This window comes from Pteropus alecto, unplaced genomic scaffold, assembly GCF_000325575.1.
Source record: "Pteropus alecto unplaced genomic scaffold, ASM32557v1 scaffold105, whole genome shotgun sequence".
Classification (NCBI taxonomy): domain Eukaryota; kingdom Metazoa; phylum Chordata; class Mammalia; order Chiroptera; family Pteropodidae; genus Pteropus; species Pteropus alecto.
The window spans coordinates 6,172,890-6,194,883 of NW_006436294.1; the positions used below are offsets into that span (position 1 = coordinate 6,172,890).

The window sequence follows — 21,994 nt, forward strand, 5'->3', positions numbered from 1 at the left end:
GCAGCGACAGTCCCCAGCCCCAGGGACCCTCGAGGACAGGTGTGGGCCTGTGAGTGACATGCCAGGGAACACGGGTCGAGGCGGACAGCAGGAAGAGAGGTTCCCTGGGAAGGGGTGCGGAACTGGAATGGGGGAGGGGCGGGGTGGGGCCCGCCAGAACGGGCAAGGTGGCCTGCGCCGTCTGCAGCCGTGCCCTTGACCTTTTTCCGTCATAAAACCTTTTGATAATCAAATGAACGTTACAGCCGTCCGTGGAAAAACACAAACACGTGCACGCATGCCACACTCAACACCGGGTCTGGGGGCTCAGACTCCCAGCCCGCTCATGGCATGCCCAAGGGCTAGGGAACCTGTCCCCCAATGCCAACTTTCCCCCGACTTCTCCACTTGGACAAGCACGTCCCGATAAAGCGTCAGCCGCCTGGAATCTAACTGGAACTGTCCCCTTGGAGGGGTTTTAAGAAAACGAGGTCGCTCTGCTCCATGCCAGGCAAACAGGGACCCTCTGGACGCGGACCACTGGACACTGGGTTCCATTCGACCTGAAGCACATCAAACGAGGCGAGTGTGAAGTCACATGACGCACGAACCCTGTATGAAGGCAGGTCTGTGGGCTGACACCTTACCAAAAATCTTGACTTAACCCAAGGTGACTATTAGCTCCTTCTCCCTTTCTTCCCAGAAGGGACCAGCGATGGGGGTGGTCTTCACTCAGTCCCCTCCCCAGAGAGCCCTGGAGGCGATGGCGGGTCCTCAGCTTGGCTGTCGCGGGCAAGGCCAGAGCAGCGGTGCCCTCGAGGCTCCCAGCGTCCTGCACCTCCCCGGGTCCTGCTGCGATGGACACGGCCCTGGAGTCACAGGTCCAAGCGGTCCTAGCTATGAATCTGCTGTGTCCCCACTCCCCGCCACGGTTCACGCTGCAGCCCTCCGCCGCGATCGCTCACGTCTGCCCGGGTCGTCTGCTGCAGAGTACCTCGCCACACTGACACCCCCCCACTACATTTTTTAAAACAGTGTTTTCAAACTATTTCTAACATACTAAGTAAACAACATAGTATTAAACCATCACCCTGTGGCAACCGTTACCGACGTTCCGTTCTCATTCCGTCCCTACCTTTCGGCGATTCCTATCCGAGGACAAAACGTCACCGTCTTCCTTCTTGTCCACCTGACGCCAGGAGACGGCCGATGTATGCAAAGGCCTTTTTCCGCCAGACGAGGTGGATCATTTGTATGGGAAGAAAGGGAAGCCAGACAGGTTTTTAAAAGCCTGAAGTGATCGGCTGGGCTTTTGGCAGGAATGACCGCAACTAGGTTTTCTAAGAAATCCTAACGTCTTCATCGTAACATCGTAAACACTGGCTCCTTCGGTTCTGTCCCTGTCCCATGGCTGAATCCGCCCTGAGACTCAGCCTGAAGTAAAGCCGTTTCCGCTAAGAGTCGTTCTGGCAGTAGGGCCATGCAGAGCACGTCCTAGCTCCTCGGAAGCTGGGGTTCTCCCCTGGGGTGACTCTGCACCCGGGGATGCGGGGTGACGTCTGGAGATGCTTCTGGCTGTCATGACTCGGGTGTGGGTGCCGCTGCACCTCGGGGGTGAGGCCAGGGATGCTGTTCAGTGCCCCACAGGGCACGGGATGCCCCGCAGCAGAGAACAACCTGGCACCAGCACCCTCAGAAATGCCGAAACCCTTGACTAACACATTCTGAATCCGTCAACCAGAGTAGACATTGCAGATGCCACCTCACTGCCACTTTGTCCTTGCTCAAAGCGGAACGAGAACACGCAAGTGAGCTCGAGCCACGTGCTCCCAAAGAACGAGGGGTCTCCAGGGCCAGGGGTCCCCCAGGAAAGGGTCCGCGGAGAGCGGCATTTCTTGGTGACTTATCTCAAAGAAAAGGCAGAGTAAGGGCCCCTGAGGGGCTGAGGAGGCCCTGCAGAGTGCTACGTCCGCCACGGTCAGGCCCCGTGCCTCAGTCACACCTGCTGCCAGTCTGAGCGGCCAGCTCGAGCTCTAAGCGGGATGTGTTTCTCCTGGAAATGCCAACGAATGCGCAGCGCTGGACGCTCGGGCAGCGAGTCGCATGCTGGTGAACAATCAGGCCCCTGACATGGAGCGCCAGTCACCACATCCGAGCTACGCTTCGATGTGTGGGGTTCTGACAAGTGTCTCCGCGTTCCACGAGTGGCCTTCAAAACACAGGTGAGAAGGAGACAAACTGGACGGTCCACTCGGTGGACTTCTCGCGGGCCGGGAGTGTCCGATCCTCTGTGGTCTTCCACACGGTCAGGGGTGGGCAGCTAATGAGCAGCTGGTCACAGCCGAGCCTGCTGCCAGAGTCCTGCCGAGCTAGCTGGTGGCCCAGCAACCTGCATCTCTAGACGTCCACACAGTCCCACTTTGGCCCTGGCCAGTCCGTGGTCCTCTGTGGCCCCCGCCTGGGCCGGTGCTGTGATCTGCTGGGGGACTCAGAGGTTCCCGTCCGGGCACTGGGTGGCAGAGGGAAGGGCTCGCCCTCCAGGGCAGGATGCTGCTGTGCTCCATGTTCCACAATCTCTCCCCCTCCCCAGGCCTCTCGGCCTTCCCTCAAGACGCGCTCATCCCTGATGCCTCCTCCCCAGGCTCAGCCCTCCCCCACAGAACCGGCCACCCGCCTTGTAAGGCTCCCGGCTCCTGTGCTGGGTGGCGCAGCCCTGCCTCGGCCAGTGAGAAGGTAGGGGAGCGAGCCCACTGCCCAGACCTCTTCTGTTCTCAGACCCCGCTGTGCCTGGCCGCTGGGCAGGAGCCTGGTAAGGTCGCTGAAAGCATGAATGAATGAATGAATGGATGGCGACCAGCTAGCCAGCACTTCCTAGGGGCTGTCTGCACTGAAAAGCCACCCCAGCCCTGCCGGCTGTCTTGAAGAGAGTCACGCCCAGGTGACCTGGGTGGCCAGCTTCCAGGGCCAGGCCTCACGGAAGTCCCCATGGAATGGCATGCGCGTGGCGTGGGGTTTACCTGCTAGCCAAGGAGTCTAGGCATTAACACGGCTGGCCTCCCTTCCTCAAGCAGTGAAAGGCGGTGGCTCGGTGCACAGATGTCACACCGTGACATCGCTGTCATCTACACTGACGAAAACGGCAACGTTAGCACCCTCGGCCAGCTTGGTTTTAAGTAGCAGTAAGTTCAAAGTCTACCGCTTGTCCCTATAGTATTCTCAAGCCAGGATGGGAACGCAAGTTATCAAAATTCCCAAGAGCCAGCTAAGCTTTTTAAAAGCTCTGAGGCGGTCTACAGCTACGCCACCCCGAACACGCCCGATCACGTCTGACCTCAGAAGTTAAGCAGGGTCGGGCCTGGTTAGTACTTGGATGGGAGACCGCCTGGGAAGACTCGGTGCTGTAAGTGTAAAAAATAAAATCAATAAATCAAAGCTCTGAGGCAAACTTTCCCAACAGTCCTTTTAAATAAGGCTGAGCTAACAAAGTCAACTCATTAGCAAACACTGGCTTTCTTCACAGATATGCACGGATGGGACAAACCCAGTTTAAGGTTGGGCACCCTGAGGAGCACACTCTGTGCCCATCAGGTGTTACCTGGCAGAGACACCTAACCGCACACTCCACTTTCTGCAAAGCCCTGGGAATCTTATAGGCATTTTCGGGATGCCGCAAAGCCACTGAAAAGTTTAAGCATCATACGCTTAAGACTAAGGGTCGCATCACCATCCAGGAGTATGGGCACCAGGGACCTAAACCGCGGGGCCGGGGCAGGAGAGAGAACAGAGGTCCACGGGTGAAAGCCAGGACAGCCAGCACGGGCAACTGTCCGAGAGCCACAGCCGAAGGCCGGGCCCGGGTCCACGCCCCACGGGAAACGTGCTGGCAAAGGGACACGGTGACTGGAACAGGAGCACGGTCCCTAAGGAGGCTGGCTCAGCCCTGCAAGCACGCTGCAGAACGTCAGGTGGGCCGCTCGCCCAGTGACGCTCCAGCGGGGGCCACGCGGACCGCGGCCCACACGCGTGTGCGCGGAGGCCAGGTCACCGTTGTCTCCCCCACCGCCAGCCGTCCCCGTGGGGGTCCCTTGTGAGTCCATCCCGGCCCTGGGAGCTTTCTCCTTCGTCATACATCGAGTCTCCACCTGTCCTTGGGTCGGGTCTTCAATGTTCCAGTGACCCGTTAACATGCCTTCAGCTCGTGCCCAGCACCACGGGCCGTGAGGATAAAGGAGCCGAGTGTGCCTGCGTCCCTGATGGCCTCTCCGTGCTGCCTGTCCCCGGCCGGCCTGTCCCAGTCACTCTTGCCTGCTCATCTGCAAGAACCTCACGAGCATGTCAACTTTGAGTGCTCGACTAGGTGGGGGGTGAGGGGGTGGGGAGGAATGGTGGGCATTTTTATTGAGATTCCATTAATTTTGTAAATCAGCCAAGGGAGACCGCTGTCCCCAAGCTGTATGTCGCCCTGCCCCAGGAGGGCTGTCTCCCACGTGTCGGGGCCCACCAGCACCTTCTGGGGACCTGCCAGAGGACTTCTACAGGTTGTGCTCATTTCTTAAGCTTCTCCCTAACTATTTCATCCTTGGTGGCCACCGTGCATGGGATTATCCCTCCCCCGTATCTTCCAACTGGCTGGTCCACGTACGTGAAGGCTGGTGTTCGTGTACTCAGATGCAATTTACGTACAGTGAAAAATGTACCATTCAATCAGTTTTCACAGATTTGTATCAAGACACGGAACATTTCTAACTCCCTGGAAAGTCCCCATGGGTCCTTCCCCTCCAGTGAAGGCTACTGATCTTTCTAACTTAATTTGGTAACCGAATTCTAATTGTCTGAGAAGGGACGGAAGCCTGCAACCCACACGACAAGGCCTCTACCAACCATTACCAAGGTGTGGCCGGTCCCCGAGGTGGCTTCACGGACGGTTACGCCCCGCAGCTCACAGGGACAGTCTGGAACTTGGTGGTCGCTGTCCTCAGAGACTGAACTCGAGGTCCCTCTTGGTCTGAATGTAACTAGACCACAGTATTTGCTCAGGGGTGCGGAACAAGGACCCGCGTGGCACACGGCTGCGCCTTTCCTGGGACTGAGGACTCAGTTTGAGATCCTTCCCTTTACGGCCCCACCCCCACCTTCCTCTATGTCTAGGGCCCCTTCCTGCAGGGATCCCCGAGAAAGGGGAAGGGGAAAGCAAGGCCCCGAGGAGGAAGCAGCAAGCAGGGGTGGGGCCGGAGGGCTGCTCTCCCATTGGCCAAGTGCCTGGGTGCCCTGGGGGTCATCGCATTTAGGGGAACAATCAAATGCCATAAAACTAGGTTTACTGCCCATAAAATGATATCCAGGAAGTCTTCTCATAGCACGCAAACTGTTTTCTTTAAGGAAAGTATTTTATGTAAGTGCTAGAGCATTAATAGTCACATCTGAAATGTCCCAAGGCTTTCTTCTGAAAGCCTGATCACAGTGCCCCGAGCTACAGCATGACAACCTGCGGAGGACTTGGGGAAGGTCACACTGCTTCTTCCCGAGGCGAGGCGTCCTCTCCAGTGAGCAGCGTGAGGAAGTTTAGCCCTGACCCATCCCAGTGTCTTCCAGCCAAAGGCCCAGAGGCGCTTCGCAGGCAGGCTCCCCCAGCACAGAAGCGGCCGTCTCCCTCCGGAGCCTGCTCCAGCGGCAGCCGGAGCGTTCCGGAGCGTTCGGCGGCCACAATTTGGTTATGATTTGCAGATGCACTTAGACAAGTGAAACTACAATTGTTCCAATCAACAACTTCCTCTATTGTCCTGTTTCTAATTTAAGGGTAACTGATGCCAAAACACATGACTTCCTACAATTTGCTATGTGGAAAAGCTGGCTGTAAACGAAATGTCATCAAAAAGTCAATGGCAGAGTCGTTTCTGACAGGCGTCTCGAGCCTCAGGTCGAGTCTGAGACTCCGCCGGACAGTCACCACACTGAGGAGCCACACGCGAGGACACTCAGTGACCCACGCTTGCGGGACGATGGTTAGAGAGAAGTTCACGCGTGTCTGCACGGCGACAGGAGCATGTCCTGCTTCTACCACGCCCCCCCACGTGAACGCATGCACGCACGCGGTGACAGGGCGGCCTAGACGTGCAGCCGATGCTCGCGGTGGCAGCTGTTTTGCAAACCCATCGTTTAAAACAGGCCCCCTCACTCCCTCTCAAAAAATGCACTACGACTACTAGCATTTTTCTCAAACGTTATCAACTATCAAGCACTAAAATTATCAACTATCAGATATTAACCCTAATATTTGCTAGCACAGACCTCTCCATTACCACCAGCATGACGCTCTCTCTTCAGAAAACCATGGCAAAGACGACTAACTCAACAGACAACGCAGAAGCCAGGGAACCAGATGCACAGGAGCGGGTAGTAAAGATCAGATTTTGGACTAAGAACAAACAGATGTAACGCTGAATCAAGCGAGTTCCAAGCATCCTAGCTAAGAATGAAAAAGAGCATTCTCGCAAACCTGTTTCTCGGGTTACCTCCTGAAATCACGTAGGAAATGGCACTGATGGCCAGTGCAGAATCAGCGTGTCAAGAGACGGACAGGACGAGCCACACGCGGGGAGAAAAACACCCGGAAAAGGGCTGTTTATCCGAAATACACGCACGTCAGAAAGAAAACAAACCATTCCATGAAAACACGAGCAGAAACCTGGACGCCTCGCCGCAGAAGAGAAAGACGGCAGATGAGGAAGCACGTGAAAATGTGCTCCACGCCACGCGTCTCCAGGGAAAAAGACAAATTAGAACAGACACCACTGCACGCCGATGAGAACGGGCACCATCCGAACTTCGACACCACCAAAAGCCGGCGAGGACGTGGAGCGAGCGACAGGACCCTCATTCGTTGCTGGTGGGGACACAGAGCCATGCAGCCACTTTGGAACAGTCTGGAAGTTTCTTACAAAACTAAATGGACTCTCACCGTGGGACCCAGTCATCATGCTCCTTGGTAGCTACCCGAAGGAGCTGAAAACATACGTCCACACGAAAAGCTTCACGTGGACGTTTAAACAGCTTTATTTGTAACTGCCAAACCTTGGAAACAACCAAGGTGTCCTTCGGTAGGTGACAGATAAAGACACGGAGGGACCTTAAACACATGTGACTAAGTACAAGAAGCCAATGTGAAAGGCTAACTACGATGATCTGGAAAAGGCACTGCCAGGGGCATCTGGGGGGGACACGGAGGAGTCAGGGCAGCGACACCCCTCGGTAGGGTACTATGATGGTGGGCACGTGCCACCAGGCACTTGTCCAGGCCCCACGGAATGTGCAACAGCGAGAGAGACCTGTGAGGCGAACGCTGGACTGGGTGGTGACGACGTGTCTGGCAGGTTCCCGGACCGTGACAAAGCACCGCCCTGGGGAGCAGGTGCCAACGGGCGGCTGTGCACGTGAGGACGGGCTAACTGTGCTTTATGCTGTTTTGCTGTGGACCTAAAACTGTTCTAAAATATAGTTTATTAATTTAAAAAAATGCCTCCTTCCATAAAAAAAAGGCACAATCAAAAACATTTGGCAAGAAAGGGTGTAAGAGGCCGTCATACTCGAGTATTACGTACTTAAAAATACTTTCTCGCACCTGCAATCACTCAGACATGAGTCTACCGACCTCCGGGCTGTGTGCGTCACCTGCAGACACGCTGGCTGGCGTCCTCTGATCACTCAGTGTGCCTCTAGTCTAGGGTATGTGGCTGAAGAAATACAAAATTAACACCCTACCTTTCAATTAGGTGGGACTGCTGTCCCCACAGCACGGCTTCGCAGCGTCCACGTGGATTAGTGTGTGCTGTGGTCTGAAGGTTTGTGTTCCCCCAAATTTATGTTTACTCTTACCCCCCAAGGTGACAGGTGAGGTGGGTCCCCAGGGTGACTGGGTCACGGGGGCCCTCATGAAAGAGACCCGGAGCTCCCCGGCGCCTTCCGCCGTGCGAGGACACGGTGAGAGTGGTCTGCCAACCAGCAAGCGGCCGCTGAGACGGACATCGTGAGTCTGCCGGGCCCCTGACCTTGGACTCCCCGACCTCCGGGACTGTGAGAAATGAGGGCTGCTGTCTACGAGGCTGCGGCATCCTGCTACGGTGGCCGAATGGACTGAGACCGTGTGAACCAGCCTGAGCCGGGCGGGGGGGTTCACCCCCAGGGGAGCACGTTTCAAATGCACGTTCCTGGGCTCTGCCCCGGCCCCCTGAGCCAGCTGTTTAGGAAAGGGCCTAAGAATCTGCGTTGCGATAAGCTCCTGTGGCACGGCCAGGTGAGACTCGCTGCAGACACGATGACCACGCGCCCTGGCTGCGAGGGTCACCCGCCCCGGAGTTTCACTCGTGTCTCCTGGTGGGGACAGGGTGCTGCCATTCTAGGTACAAACGACGAGAAGCTAAGCGTAACGTAAATCTTTTAATACCCCAGCCTTTGAGTGTTTTGTTACAGGACATAGTCAAGGACACTTCAGAAACCAAACATGACATCCGTCAGACCCGGCATCCCTGTCGACACTCCTTCTGACCAGTCTGCTGTGAACTTGGTGTTGGCAGAAGGATGTGTCTGTGCGTGTGAGACAGTGTGTACAGTGTGTAAGATACTCCGAACATCGGGACTGAATCAAGAGAGCCCGGGAAAGGGACCCCAGGGGGAGAGGGGACGAAACGGTAGCTACACTGTGACAAGTCAGCGTCATTACCTGTCTCTCGCCGATCAGTATCAGCGTGAGCAGCAGCTGCCCTGTGCTCCGTGCCCCCTGCTCTGCGTCTCTCTCGCTGACTACACAGCTCCGCCCTGCGCCCTGGCCCTCCCAGCCAGACAGACCTCCCCGGGGGTCACCTCCCCCAGCTTGAGCCGGGCTGCTGGCTCCCGTAGGTGCCCAGTCACGGCACTCGCAACAGGCGTGCGACTGCCCACAGTCACACCCCACACCCACTATGAGCTCCCAGAGGTGGGGACACTGTCTCTACTCCCCGGGCCACTGGAGAGACTCCGAGCCCATTTCTCAAGACCTGGGGAGCACGGTGTTCTCCGATGTGGCCCAGCGTTCCCTCAGGCAGGCCACATCAGACCCAGGAGCCCCCCAAACCAGTGTCTCCCTGTTCTCACCCCAGGAAAGGGAGGCCGTGCTCCCCGCAGGAGGCACAGGGCAGCCGCCTGCCCTGTCACTCGCTGGCGTGTACCGAGGGCAGGAGGCGCTCCGACCACCGCAGGGTGGGCAGCACCTGGCCAGCGGGGCACCCAGATGGCTCTAAAGAAACGAACGAATGAGCACGCGCAGAGGGGCCCTGGCTAACCCACGAGCACCGCATTAAAAGCAGAGCCCGCTTTCAACGATCTCTCCTTTTTCGAGAGAAGAACAAGGTAATCACGGAGCTCAAAGAAAACCCATTTTTCTTCTGAACAGGAAGCAGAAACCAGCGACGAGGCTAATGAACAGTTGCGGTGATTTAAACGCCTTCAAACTGGCATACTGCCATTTAAGCAAACTTTCAAATTACACACACTACATTAAGTACTATTTTTAAAAAGTCACCACACCCTCCAGCAGCTCCCAAAATTCACACCCACGTGGAATTTCTTGAGAATCACTACACTTTAATGAAATTGAGCCTGAGTCCAGTGGCTCTCAAGGTGTGACCTGGCCCTTGTGGCATGAAACTTGGCCATCGGGTTTACGGGTCACGTCCTCCAAACCATCGCCCGCCTGCCTGCCGGGGTGGGTCTCGCCTGATGCCAGTGCTGTCCAGTGGACTTGTCCCAGGGGCTTCCTGCTCCTCCCCCTCCCCCCACCACACCCAGAGCACCACGGGGCCACCCTGGTCCTACCGCCCACCAGAGGCCACCGGGGCTGTAGTCGCCTCCCCTGCCCCTGCACGACACCGCCCCAGGGGCAGGCAGAGAGCACGATGGGATGCAGGGGCTCGAAGGACCTATCGGGCAGGTGAAGTCGTCTCAGGTAAACCAGAGGCCGCACAGAGGGTCGGGCCGGCAGGAGGGACTGGCCGGCCCGCAGCCAACACCTGAGGTGATCTGGGGGCACCGCCCGCCTGGAAGAGCACCGAGAGGTGTCAGAGGACACGGACCTTCCAGCTGCCAAGGCGACAGGCCAAGCACAAGATTAACACCACTCACTCACAGGGTCCTGGACCTCCTTGGCTAGCACACCCGACTCCGGAGGCCACTTCCCATCCGCAAAGGACACCACCAGGTCAGAGCTGCGGGATCCGACCGAGCCCTAGGGCCCCAGCAAGCTGTGCCTCAGAGTGGCAACGTGCAGCGGGACAGTGGGGCCGACTAGATGGGAGCAGACAGCCAGCAGCACCGGGTAACGCCCTCCCCGACCCCACTCCAGGAGCTGGGGTAAGGCTCGGCTTCGCTCCAGACACCGCGGCACCCCCGGGAGAAACGCTGGAGCTATGCACGAGCCCACAGTCCACCGCCCAGCAGACGCCGCAGACGGCATGGCAGCCCACCGCCCCGAGGCGGGACGCCACAGCAAAGCGGAATGCAATACTGATGCTCTCGGCACACTCCACTGAGTGCGCAGGACAGCGGGTGCTTTAACACTGGACCACAGGAAAGTCCGTACTCCACTTCCTAAAACGGAGGTGGGGCAAGGCATCAGGGCCGAAGTCGAGCACCTTTTTAAACAGAATCCGGCTTCACCTTCTGCTACAACAGTTATCAAAATCTGAAGAACGAGACGGCACCCGAAACTCAGAAAGCACATATTAGGAGCTCGTTTTGGAGAAAATTACATTGGAAAAACTGCCCCACCCAAAGGCAATATTCTCTGCCACATGCACCTTCTGCTACAATGAAGACCTGCTTGCTTCACTTTCCACCGCTGACCTTCGTGAGGTTTCCCTTGATTTGCACACTCAGCTGAGTAGGAGGGCGTTTTAATTAAAAAGCGGCGAGGGTTTATTTTTTCCCTCCCCTTCTTCTAAATGTTCCTAGCACTGACTGCTAGTTGAAGCCACTCGAGGCAGAATGAAGCTCTGGCTGCCATGGAAACAAGCAGCATGCTTTCAAACCGAGCAGCTCCTGGAACCCTGGCCAACGGGGAAACCAAGCTTCGGGATCAACCTGCAAAGCCAAATGAGCAGCCACTGCCAACGGTTCTGGGCTAAACCAGCATATTTCTCTGAACGTCTAATTACTCCATCTAGGCGCAAAGCCAGGTACCAATAAACTCAGTCTCGATCACCCACGATATGGAAGAGAGAGGAAGGTCGCAAGCTGCCTAAAGACTCGTAACCACCAAGTGGCATTAAAAAATAAAAATAAAAATTCCTCGCATTACATACATATAATCAAGAACTGACCTCAAAGACAGGGGCATAATCAAGGAATACCGCTAAAGACTGCCAGGATGTAATGGTACTTTCATGTAAAATCCAATCACAGCAGGTCCCAGACTGAATTTGTCCTTAGGCAAAGAAAGGATGCAGAACAAAAGTGAAAACTGGAGACAAGTGCCTAACGAGATGGAGCCATCTGAGTCACGGTCCGCGTGTCAGGTGAACAGTCAATGTTTTTAAAGAGGGAAGTAAGAAATATACTTGAAAAAATGTCAAAACCAAACTTTTTTTGAAAAAAAGATAAACTTTGGGTGAATGAAGAAAACTTATCTAAGACTTTGGCCTGGGGCTAAATTGATACTTGCTTTCTAAGACCATAAAAACAGCAAAACCCGGCACGCTTCCTTTACCTCCTTACACACCTGAAGCTCGCGTCACAGGTGAGCGATGCGCAAAGGTGGGGTGAGTCAACCTGCACCAATAATGACAGCATGGCATTGCTGAGCACGAAGACAGGTCCACAGGCCACACCTCAGCATCCTGAGAGGTCTCTCCGCGCTCCACACGCCCCTCCTGTCTCATGGAACCCTCCTGTCACCTACGACAAGTTTCACCACCAGGTGGTCCCAGGACAGTCCCGTACGGGAGCCCCTGTGCCCTTCCTCGGGCTCGGGCGGTCCCTTCTTCTGCCCGCTCCTGTCTCCACTCAAGGGAAGTGGCTGGGAGCACCAGAGGACAGCTCTTCTAGAAGGGGAGGGGCGGAGCCTGCTCAACGCTTCCTTCCTTCGCTGCACAAATGAGACTATAAACTCAGACTCTCCCCTCCACCTCTACAGAGACCAACATTCCCTTAACCTGGGGGCCCCCAATTTTCTGTGAATAAATCCAGTTTGGCACCTAAACGACTACTTTTTCTGCTATCTGGAAAAGCCAGGTGCTATTCGGAAGGGGTACTTCTGTGGGATTGTGGACAGCTGGAGTGATAAGCATCACTATCACCTATGGAATGAATTATGACAGTTCTGACACTGTCAAAAATGACTTCTGAAAAACTAGTGTCCTCTCAAGATGTACCAAAAGCCTTAAAATGTGCATTCCCTTTTAAAAAGGGGTTCCCAGACCCAACTCCATCACGTATGGAGGCTTCCCCACACCGACAGGCAATTCTCAGACACCAGTAGGGTATCCAAGAATTCACACGACTCCGACACTACCTAACTCGGAGATAGAATCCGGTTCCAGAGGTAAAGGGGCTATTCCGCTATTCCCACAAGGCCGCCCTCCACTTCAGTTGCCAGGTACCAGGCCAGGTTGTTCCTGTGCTTCTGACCAGCTGCCTATAGATCAGAAAGAGGTCTCAGGAACCCCTCCTTGGGTTCAAGTAATTTGCTAGAACAGCTCACAGAATTCAGGAAAACCCACTTACTCAGTAAATTACCGACTTATTACAAAGAGTATTAGTCTACGGCCATGCCACCCTGAACACGCCTGATCCCATCTGATCTCGGAAGCTAAGCAGAGTTGGGCCTGGTTAGTACTTGGATGGGAGACCACCTAGGAAGACCAGGTGCTGTAGGCATAAAAAATAAGGGATTGTAAGCTGACAAAGGATATTAAAAGATATAAATCAACAGCCAGATCAAGAGAAATGCAGGGTGAGGTCCCTAACAAGAAGAGCTTCTGTCTTCATGGAGCCAGAAGCCCCACACGCTGGCACGTGGAAGCCTTCTGATTGCAAGGGCCAAGGAAGGAGATGTCCCCTGGGTTTTTATAGAGGCTTCATTACTAGTCAGGACTGACCACGTCACTGGCCATTTCCACTGAGCGCCATCTATCTCCAGCCCTCCCTCCCCCCAGCTGGGAGGGAGATTAGGACAGAAAGTTTCAACGCTCTATCACATGGTTGGTTCGCCTGGTAACCAGCCCCCACCCTTGGGTGCTGTCCAAAAATTCACCTAATTAACCTAACAAAAGACACCTTTATTACTCAAGACACTTAGGAAATTCCAAGGGTTTTGGGAGCAAGGCCAGGAACTGTGGATGAGACCAAATATCTTATAACTCACATTGCACCTTTTAATATAGCAAAGAGGCATGAGAACTATGCAAATTAACTATGCAATATTAAGCCAGGTTGTAGTCAGAGCCTGCTAGGTGCTGCTAGACACGGGGACCTGCAGGAAGACTCCTGCTGAGATGACTGGCCACTGCTCCCCACATCTTTGATGCTGCATGCCCACCCTCAGGAAAGAGGCCACATACACACGCAGTTCCTGGAACTCGGGGTCTGTGCTCTGGCTGGAAGGGGAGACCACGCCTCTGTCTGTGGAGGGTTATTCCTTCTCTAACTTTCCTTTGGTCTCTAACTCTGGCTCGCACTTGGAGCCGAGGACCGTCTCTTGGCAGGCACGGTGCCCGCGTGGGGAGATTCGCCCCACCCTGCATCGCTTTCATCCTGCGGTTCCGGTCTCTAGAACTCGGAAATAAACAAAGACACGGGGATGCTTAATACTAACAAGTGACTTTTGGAAAGCACCTCTAGGACACCTGAGGTGTCCCTTAGAGACAGGTCTGTTTAATGAAGTGTGGCACACCCACGCACAAAACCGCACTGTGTTGACACGGAGTATACCTCACACCAAGTGCAAAAAAATCAAGCGCACATACGATCGCATTATGTTTTTTCAAAGTGCAAATGCAGAGGAAAAGGTGTTATCTCTTGGTGATTCATAATTATATTCTTTCTGCTTCTATATGACGTAAATTTTATTTTTAATTAAAAAAAGACAAAACAAAACAGTAAATTACCTTTAAAAATAGATTTTTCTGGTGGCCCTATGCAGACCCTGCTGCGTGGTCTGATGTGTTTTACGATGCAGCGATGACTCTCAGACGGCCTGGACGGGGGCGACGGCTGGGGACAGCAGGTCTGAAAGCCACCTGTGGACTCACCGAGCTACTGGCAGGGACACTTAATTGGTTACCAAGAACCATCTCAGAAGCCTGCCCCAACCCGCCGACGGCACTGAAGTGCCAGTGGGTGTTCTGTACCCCTCCGCGCCGTGTTCCGGCACCGGCGGCCACTCCCCGACTGGGCCTGGCGCGGTGCTTCGCGGCACTTCACCGCTTCCGGCTGCAACGCAGGGCTCCGCGTTCACTGGCACCTGGCACCCCTCTGGCAGCTGATTCTGCTTTGTTCGGCCTCCTTCCTCCCCGCTGCACTGAAAGCGGGTGCCCACCCTCAGCTACACTGTCACTTGCTTTGCTCATCCCGGATTCTCCCACAGTGTACCGCACACCGGGGTGGCTCATGGTCGGCCTCGACTGCTGGGCACGGTGCCCATTAAGGAGAAAGAGGAGTAACTGCGCTCTTCTCTCTCCAGGCCAAGAGACAAGACGGAGTGGCCCTGCACCAAGGTCAGAGTGGCGGAACCAAGCTCTGCGTATCCGGGAATGTGCAGCAGCCTCCCCGCCGGCAGCCCCGGTGCTGGATTCCCAAGGCCAAATGCCTCATTTGGGTTTCTCTGCTAAAAACACCCAACGGGCACCTTTCCAACTGGTTAATCCATGGGTGCTGACGTCCCGTCCCGGGCCTCAACACTGCCCTCCAGGGTCGGATTACCGGCCGAGCCCGCAGAAGAATGCTGCCTCCAGCCAGTGCTGAGAACACAGCACCAGGAAAATAAGCCTGAGCAGGAAAGAGGCCCAGAATTCCCCAGCACCTGTAATCCAGGTGAGCGCTGGAAGGGCTGTGGTTCCAAAAACGTTAGAAGTGTCCATGCCGCCTTCTACAAACGATGCCCCACACGCACGCGCAGACCCACACGGCCGGCCCGATGCCGCCATGGACCTTCCCCTCCGCCACTCCAGGAGACCAGCAAGCCCCGCGGGGCTGCTCGCCCGGGGGCGGACTGCTGGTGCAGATGTGGATGTGACCAGGACACAGGGAAGGCATGAAACACAAAGAATGACCACCGATTCTCCCGAAGGACAGCACCTGGCCACCGAGCTGGACAAAAGTTCACGAAAGTGAAGCGCAAGTTTCTTTAAAACCGAGGAAAATAATTAAAACCGAGCTACTCTGGCACAATCGAGTCCTCAAATACTTAAACGCACAGTAACTTTCATCAACTCAATGTGACAGTACGATCTGAATGCGCTACTGCGGAAAGACACCACCTGTGCTGAAACGAGGAAGAACGAAATAGGTTAGATTTTACTTCCACTGGGAACGAACTGCATCTTAGTCACTGCTTTCAAATAGCGCGCCTCCCGCCCAGGCATCGGCTGCACTCTGCGCCTGCGCACAACTCTGCGCCTCCGCACACCACTGCGCCTGCGCGCAGCTCGGTACGCTCGGGGCTCGCCACCCACCACTGCCCGGGCTCCCGGCCACGGTCCCCGCAGCCCGACCCCAGACTGCGAGTGCTTTTGATGTCTGGGCAACAGGTGCTCACAGCGCTCACCAGTCATGCTGAATTTTCAGATGCGTCAGGAGGTAAGAAGTTTTCCTTGGGGGAGACAAAGTTCTGAGGATGGATGGCGGTGTTTGTACAGTGGTGTGAAAGTACTTAATGCCACTGAATCGTACTCTTAGAAATAGTTAAAATGGTAAATTTTACCATGATAAAAAGTAGATAAATGTAACACGAGGAACATACCTATCTAGAAAATGACCTGGAAAGTCGCCTTAGCAAGAAAGTGGATTTTTCCCCCTATGGGAACCCGGCGCATCCCCCAGTGATTCAGCCAACCACCAAGGACCATGGGGTGTGCACGGGGATGGGAACCTGCGTGGCAGTCAGGAGGACAGGAAGACATGGGACGCACACTGCCTCCTGGCCCCACTTCGGCCCCCGATAGCTCGGAGCACTGACCGCAGCCCGGCCCGGCTCAGGGCGTTTGTCGGGAGAGAGGGAGCCAGAGAGACTGGGGATAGAGACGAGCAGAGACAGCAAAGGGACAGCAAGGCCAGCGGGACGAGTGAGTCAGCTGACCCAGGAGGAAGTGCTGGGCCCCTGGCTGAGGTCTCGACAGCACAGACACGACTCTGCTGGCACCCGGAGCTGGCCTGGGCCCTGCTGGGCGTCTGTGCTCAGGCGGCGGCCACTCTGACCCACCTGATGAGGGCCCGGCACACATTTCACCACCTTCAGGACAGCCACCTGGTCCCCTCTGGCTCCCCCACCCCCTGCCGGCCCGTGCTGAAGAGTCCTTGCTGGCCTAACGCCCTTACCTGGTAACCCCGGACCCTGGACAAGTGGAACTCGCTCCCGGCTCTCCCTCCTGTCCCGTCCTTGTCACGGCCCAACCACCGCGGCTGTCCCTGCGGACACCCTGCGACGCCCTGTCTCCGGCTGTGCCGGCCCCGTTCCTGCCTCCTCCTGCCCACACCTGGGCCCACACCCACCTCACCTCTTGTTCCATGATGCACTGGCACCAGGCAGGCACTAATGAGCACAGGAGTGTTTGTGGAGCCAGGCCCCTGGCCCTGTCTCCACCCCGCCACACCTCCTAGCTGCGAGGGGGGGCTGCCAGTTCTGGAGAAGATCCAGGAAGTGGCTCCTTTTACTGAAAAGTAACATCCTCAGGAAAGGTTCTGACTTGATTTTTTTTAAGGGCTAAATGCAGTCAGTGCTGTTTTCCTTTAGACTTGAAACCTCCCGACTGCACGGACGCCACCTCCCTCGCCCATACTCTTGTCACGTATATGCCATTTCTTTCACGGTGAAGACTGTTGTCCCTCTGGAAGGAGGTGTCTCCGGTTTTCAAGTGGCAATTCACAAAAAGTTCGGGCTCCAAGTACAACAGTTCACATTCCTGAAAAGTCTGCCAATCATAAAATGAGCAATACCTGAACAGCTCAGCAGCCAGGTCGCCCCTCCCCTGGCTCATGCCAAACGCTTGCCAGTGACAAACAAATACCACACAGATAAAGACCTCTCTACAAGAACAGCAGAAACAAGTCCATCTGTTAACAAAAACTAACTGTTGAATTAAAGGGTGCAAGTTCAAGCACAATCTGCCTATTGTAAACAGCGTCTCAGTTTATCAATGTAACAACAACTCTCTTTCAGAGACTGATAAAATTCTCATAAATACTGGCCCTCCAGCATTTTTAAGATACTTTACAGGATAAATATTAACTCGGGACTTGCCTACTGGAGAAGTGAAAGCTGCCAAAGCAGCATTTAAAAAAAAAAAAAAAGAGAGAGAAGGAGCAGCAGCCCCAAGAGGGTAGCGAGTGCCCTGGGCCACAGCCACTCTCCCCTGGCCTTGGCTTGGTCCCTGAGCCACTGCCCTAGGCCGGGCCCACCGGGGCCTCCCGGCATAGAGGGCAGGGCTGCAGCTGTTCCCTGATTGGGGGGCGCAGTGCCAAGCACTCGACAAGCCAACCACCGGGCAGACAAAAAGAACTGGAACATGGAGTTAATTAAAAGGAGAGATCTTAAGATAATTGCTGGGATGAACGGGAACAAAGAGCATCACAGCCTAAATATGATTTAAACGTAATTTCTTGACAGACAGTTAAGTAGCCTGGGTGACCAAAAGTGACACAGCGCACGGAGAGCCGGCCAACTGCCGACGCCACAGGGACCTGCTGTCCGCAGGCGGGCTGGAGGGTGCAGTGGTCAGTGCTGCCGCCGGCTCCAGACGTCACGCGCCCTTAACATCACCTGGGCGTCCTGTTTACATTTAATACAATGGCTTGCAACTCTGCAGGACCTGGGATTAAACTCAGAACGACGCCAGCCACAGCACAGGTGACGAGAAAAGCTCCCGCAGCAAATGCGGGACTCAGGCTCCCCGGCGGGTGGAGGGACCCAAGAGACTGTCCAGTGCGGCCTCCAGCGTCATAGGTGGGACATGAGGCTCAGGCAGGGCCCCGCAAGACCAAGTCCTGGGACCGCGACCCCTACACCTCCGTCCCTGTCCCTTCCCCACCACGCTTGGTGCTTCTGAAGCAAAGCCGCACACTGCACGCACTTCGAACGCGCTTCGGCCCCGCCTGCGGACGCTGCGTAGAGAAATGGGCCGCCAGGTCTGGGTCCCAGAGCCCGTCTCTGACAACAGCTGTTCCCCAATCCGTAAATGTGGATGACACCTACAGGCTGTTCTGAGGATTAGCGGCTGCAGGTGACCGACCGCCGTGGTGCCTAAACCCAGCCAATTCTCAGCATGGGGATCCTCAAATGGGAGAATGGCAGCCACCCCAGTCACATCCGGCTAAGACACTGCTAAAACCACACGAGTGCGTCGTGCAGGACGCAGGACTCAGCCCCAAGGGCTCAAGGACAGACAAGCAGAGTGGTCTCGCCGAGGCCGGAACCGCGGAACAGGCTCTGCCGCTGCCTGAACGGCCCAGAGAATGAGAGAGGCGCCTAGTGAGAACCATGCAGTGGTTGACGTGGTTTGATGAGCCTTTTTTACCTGGAGTTGCCACTAAAAGGGATACATTTTTGGCTGGAAAAATAAAAATTTAGGTCTGTAACTAAGTGTAGCCTGTTATGTCACTAGAAACAAGTCAGGAGCACGTTAACCTGTGATGCCAGACCACTGTTCTTGTCTGCGCAGCGCCTTCCCCACCCCTGGGAGCAACAACAGGCAGGGATGGGTGTCAGCTAGGTGAACAAGGGCACTGGACGGTGGGCAGAAGGGCGACCCCTGCAGGCAGGCAACGCACACTACCTGGGGGTCTAGGACGGCGTCCCGCCCGTTAAGGTGCCAAATCTGGGGCTAGAAGGTTTAGAGGGAAATGTCTCAGCTCAACACACGGCCAGCGGGAGAGCGGGAGACCCCGAGACCCCGAGTGTCGGAGGTGGAGGAGGGGACCTGGCAGTGGGGGCGCCGCACGTGGAACGGAGCAGAGGTTTCCTGCAGGAGCGGGACAGCTGGCGTGCCACTGTGGCCAGTGCTGTGTGCCAGACCCCTTCCAGAGGACAAAGCACCCACCCTGCCCCTTCGTGGGGACCCCACAGATCACGGGAAGGGCCAGCCTGGCGGGGAGGTGGTGCTGTGCAGCAGACCCAGAATGGGGAGGCTGGAACGGGGCTGACAGTGCAGAGGGAGGGGCGGGAGCTTGGACTTGACCGGGTCAGCAAGGGGCTTCGAGGAGCCTGAAGCCAATGCAAGGATAGACACAGACTCCTCTGGGGACAGGAAAAGCATCTCAAAATAACCAGGCTCCCGGTCAAAGACCGTCAAAGCTGGGAGGGGCTCACAGAATGCCCTGCCCCACCAGAAACGCAGAGGGGAACCGGGCCAGGGAGCCCAGGGCTAGTGGTGACAAGGACAGCGACACTGAGCAGAGCGACCCTAACACTGGTTCCTTCTGCCCTCCAACTTGCTCACAGTTCCTGAAAACTGGCCACCTGTCTTAACCAGGTCTGAAAGAGGCCCATAAACGCACATGCAACCATCTGTATTCTCGCCTGTCTTAAGAATTTATAAACGGGCCACGTAGCACATATCTGTGACCAGTGACAACGGTCCCCTTCAGCCTGCGAGTCCCTCCTCACTCTCCGGGCTGTCCTGCCCCGGCAGCACCCTCCTGAACTCGCTTCCATCACTCATGTCTGATTCGGGGGGCCGCCTGCTGCTCTGCCCCCAGCACGAGGCACGGCAGGGACACTTGGGACACTGGGCTGAGCTCAGTCCCTCCTGCTCTGGAGCCCTCGTATCGTCCCTCTGCTCTGGCTCCCTCACCCAACACAGCAAACTTGAACTAGTCGTCGTCCAAGGCCACGACTACGACTACGACGACGACCTCCAAGAAATCAGACCCCTTCCCCACGGAGGCAGCGATGCCGTAAGATTTGGGACCATGTTGCACCAGTCTGCTGTGTCCTGCTGGTGCCAGGACGAGCAGCCAGGTCTGGGGCCTGAGCTTGTTTACGTTCCTCCCAGAGTTCCAAGGTTCTTCTCGTCTGGGCACTGGGAAGTGGGACAAGCTGGAAGAGGCTGGGATTAGAGGTGGCAGAGAGGGACTATGTGACTTTAGCATGGCCTACTGCCCAGTCCAGCAGGGTGGGGCCTGGCACGGGGAGATGGAGCAACTCTGCCAGCCGGCCTCTGCCACAGGCCCAGTGCCAGGTGGCCAGCAGGTGCTTCTGGCCAAGGCCACAGGCAGAGAGGCTTCATAAGTCACCCCCACCACCCCCCCTATAATATCTGCTCTCTTAGTTTGCTGTCTCCACAACTTGTCCTAAGCCACGCTCCTGTACCCCACAGCCTCAACTCTGAACGACACCCCAGGTCTTGAGCTGATGCGAAGCCTTTCCAGGGGGCAGCCGAGCCTAAGGCACCCCAGGGATGCCGAGGGCGCTGTGCGGGGAGAGGCTGAGGGCACTCAGAGCAGCAGCAGCCTCCTGCGGGGTCCCGGAAGACTGCCCCGCTCTGTGGCTTCCATCCGGCGGCCGACAGACAGGAGTGGAAGGCAGAGCGGGGGACACATGAGAAAGCCCTGGGCACTGCAGCCCAGACGGTCTCAGCCGCTCCAGAAACCCCAGGCGTCAGCACCAGCTCGAACGCCGCCTTCGCTTCTCAGGCAGTCCCGGGGGGCCCACCAGGCTAAGGGCACCGAGGGGCTGCGCCCAGCCAGCTTTTGGCTACCCAAGGGCAAAGCTTCGGGGACGTTCACACGGTGACTGCCCTGCAGCTTGAAGGCAGAGGCAGGTCCAGCCAGGCCCTGCTCGGGCTCCGGCCGAGAAAGCCCTGGCCGCGGCGTGATGGCGGAGCTCCGGTGGATGGCAGACAAGTGACAGCTCCGTGCGGCACTTCAGTAAACCGGCGCCCAGGCCACACAGGTTCTGAGTAACACAAAGTTTCAGCTGTGAAATCACAAATACGTCCCTTGAAAGCGCACGTCACTTAGCAGGACTGAGAAAGTCAGACCCAGGCTGCCTTCATGACACGCGTGTCTGGACTTGCTCTAAAGCAGCTGAGTAACGTTTTCATCACTGGCTTTCACCTGCGCCTGCCAGCACACTGCGATGCCAGCGACCTTCTACGACCCAGCACGGAATGCCAAGGTGTGTGAGCTGAGGAGTCCCGAGGGACCTGCGACCCCGACCCCCGGGGACGCTCGGCGGGCAGGGCCTGGGGCCTCGCTGAGGAAGGACAGCTCAGGACCAGAGAGAGAGGCAGGTGTGCGGGCGGCGGGCGGTGGGCGAGGGCCGCGAGGGGAGGGGCTGGCGCGGGCACAGCCCGCTCTGCCGGGGACGCCTGCTGTCTGTGAAAACGCTGCTCCCGGGGGAGCCTCTGGAGACAGACTCCGAGATGCTTCATTCTTTTCCTTATTTGCCGCTCTGAAAAATAAGCTGGTCCTATTTTGAAATGGAACACGGGTCGAAACTTCCACAGTGAGCGCCGATCAAAAGGAGCAGGCCACCAGACCCGAACTAGTTCTCGTCTGGCCAGTGGCCCAGAGCAGCTCCACTGTTTACTTGGCGACAGCTCCCCCGGGGGAAAAACCCTAATCTAGCACTGCGCAGGCCTCCACGTCTGCAAGAGGAGCCGAATGCAGGAAGCTTCTCGCTCCCTCCGTGGGTCCTGCTGGGTGCTGGCCCCGCCCCACCCCGGGACAAAACAGCCACTCGCCATCCACCAGCGCCCTAAGGAGGACGATCCCAGGGCACAGGCAACCTGCAAGGGCCGCGAGGAACCAGAGACGGCCGGACTGAGCGTGGGGC

The 21,994-nt window shown here is 56.4% G+C and overlaps 1 protein-coding gene, 1 non-coding gene and 1 pseudogene across 2 annotated transcripts in view; 2 read left to right on the forward strand and 1 right to left on the reverse strand.

Annotated features, from left to right (window-relative positions):
* SLC45A4 (solute carrier family 45 member 4) overlaps positions 1-21,994 on the reverse strand; it is a 60,562-nt gene that overhangs the window by 25,471 nt on the left and 13,097 nt on the right.
* LOC112480566 lies at positions 3,268-3,386 on the forward strand (annotated as a pseudogene).
* LOC112480547 lies at positions 12,764-12,882 on the forward strand. Its single transcript, XR_003046647.1, has one exon. It is a non-coding gene; the product is annotated as a 5S ribosomal RNA (ribosomal RNA).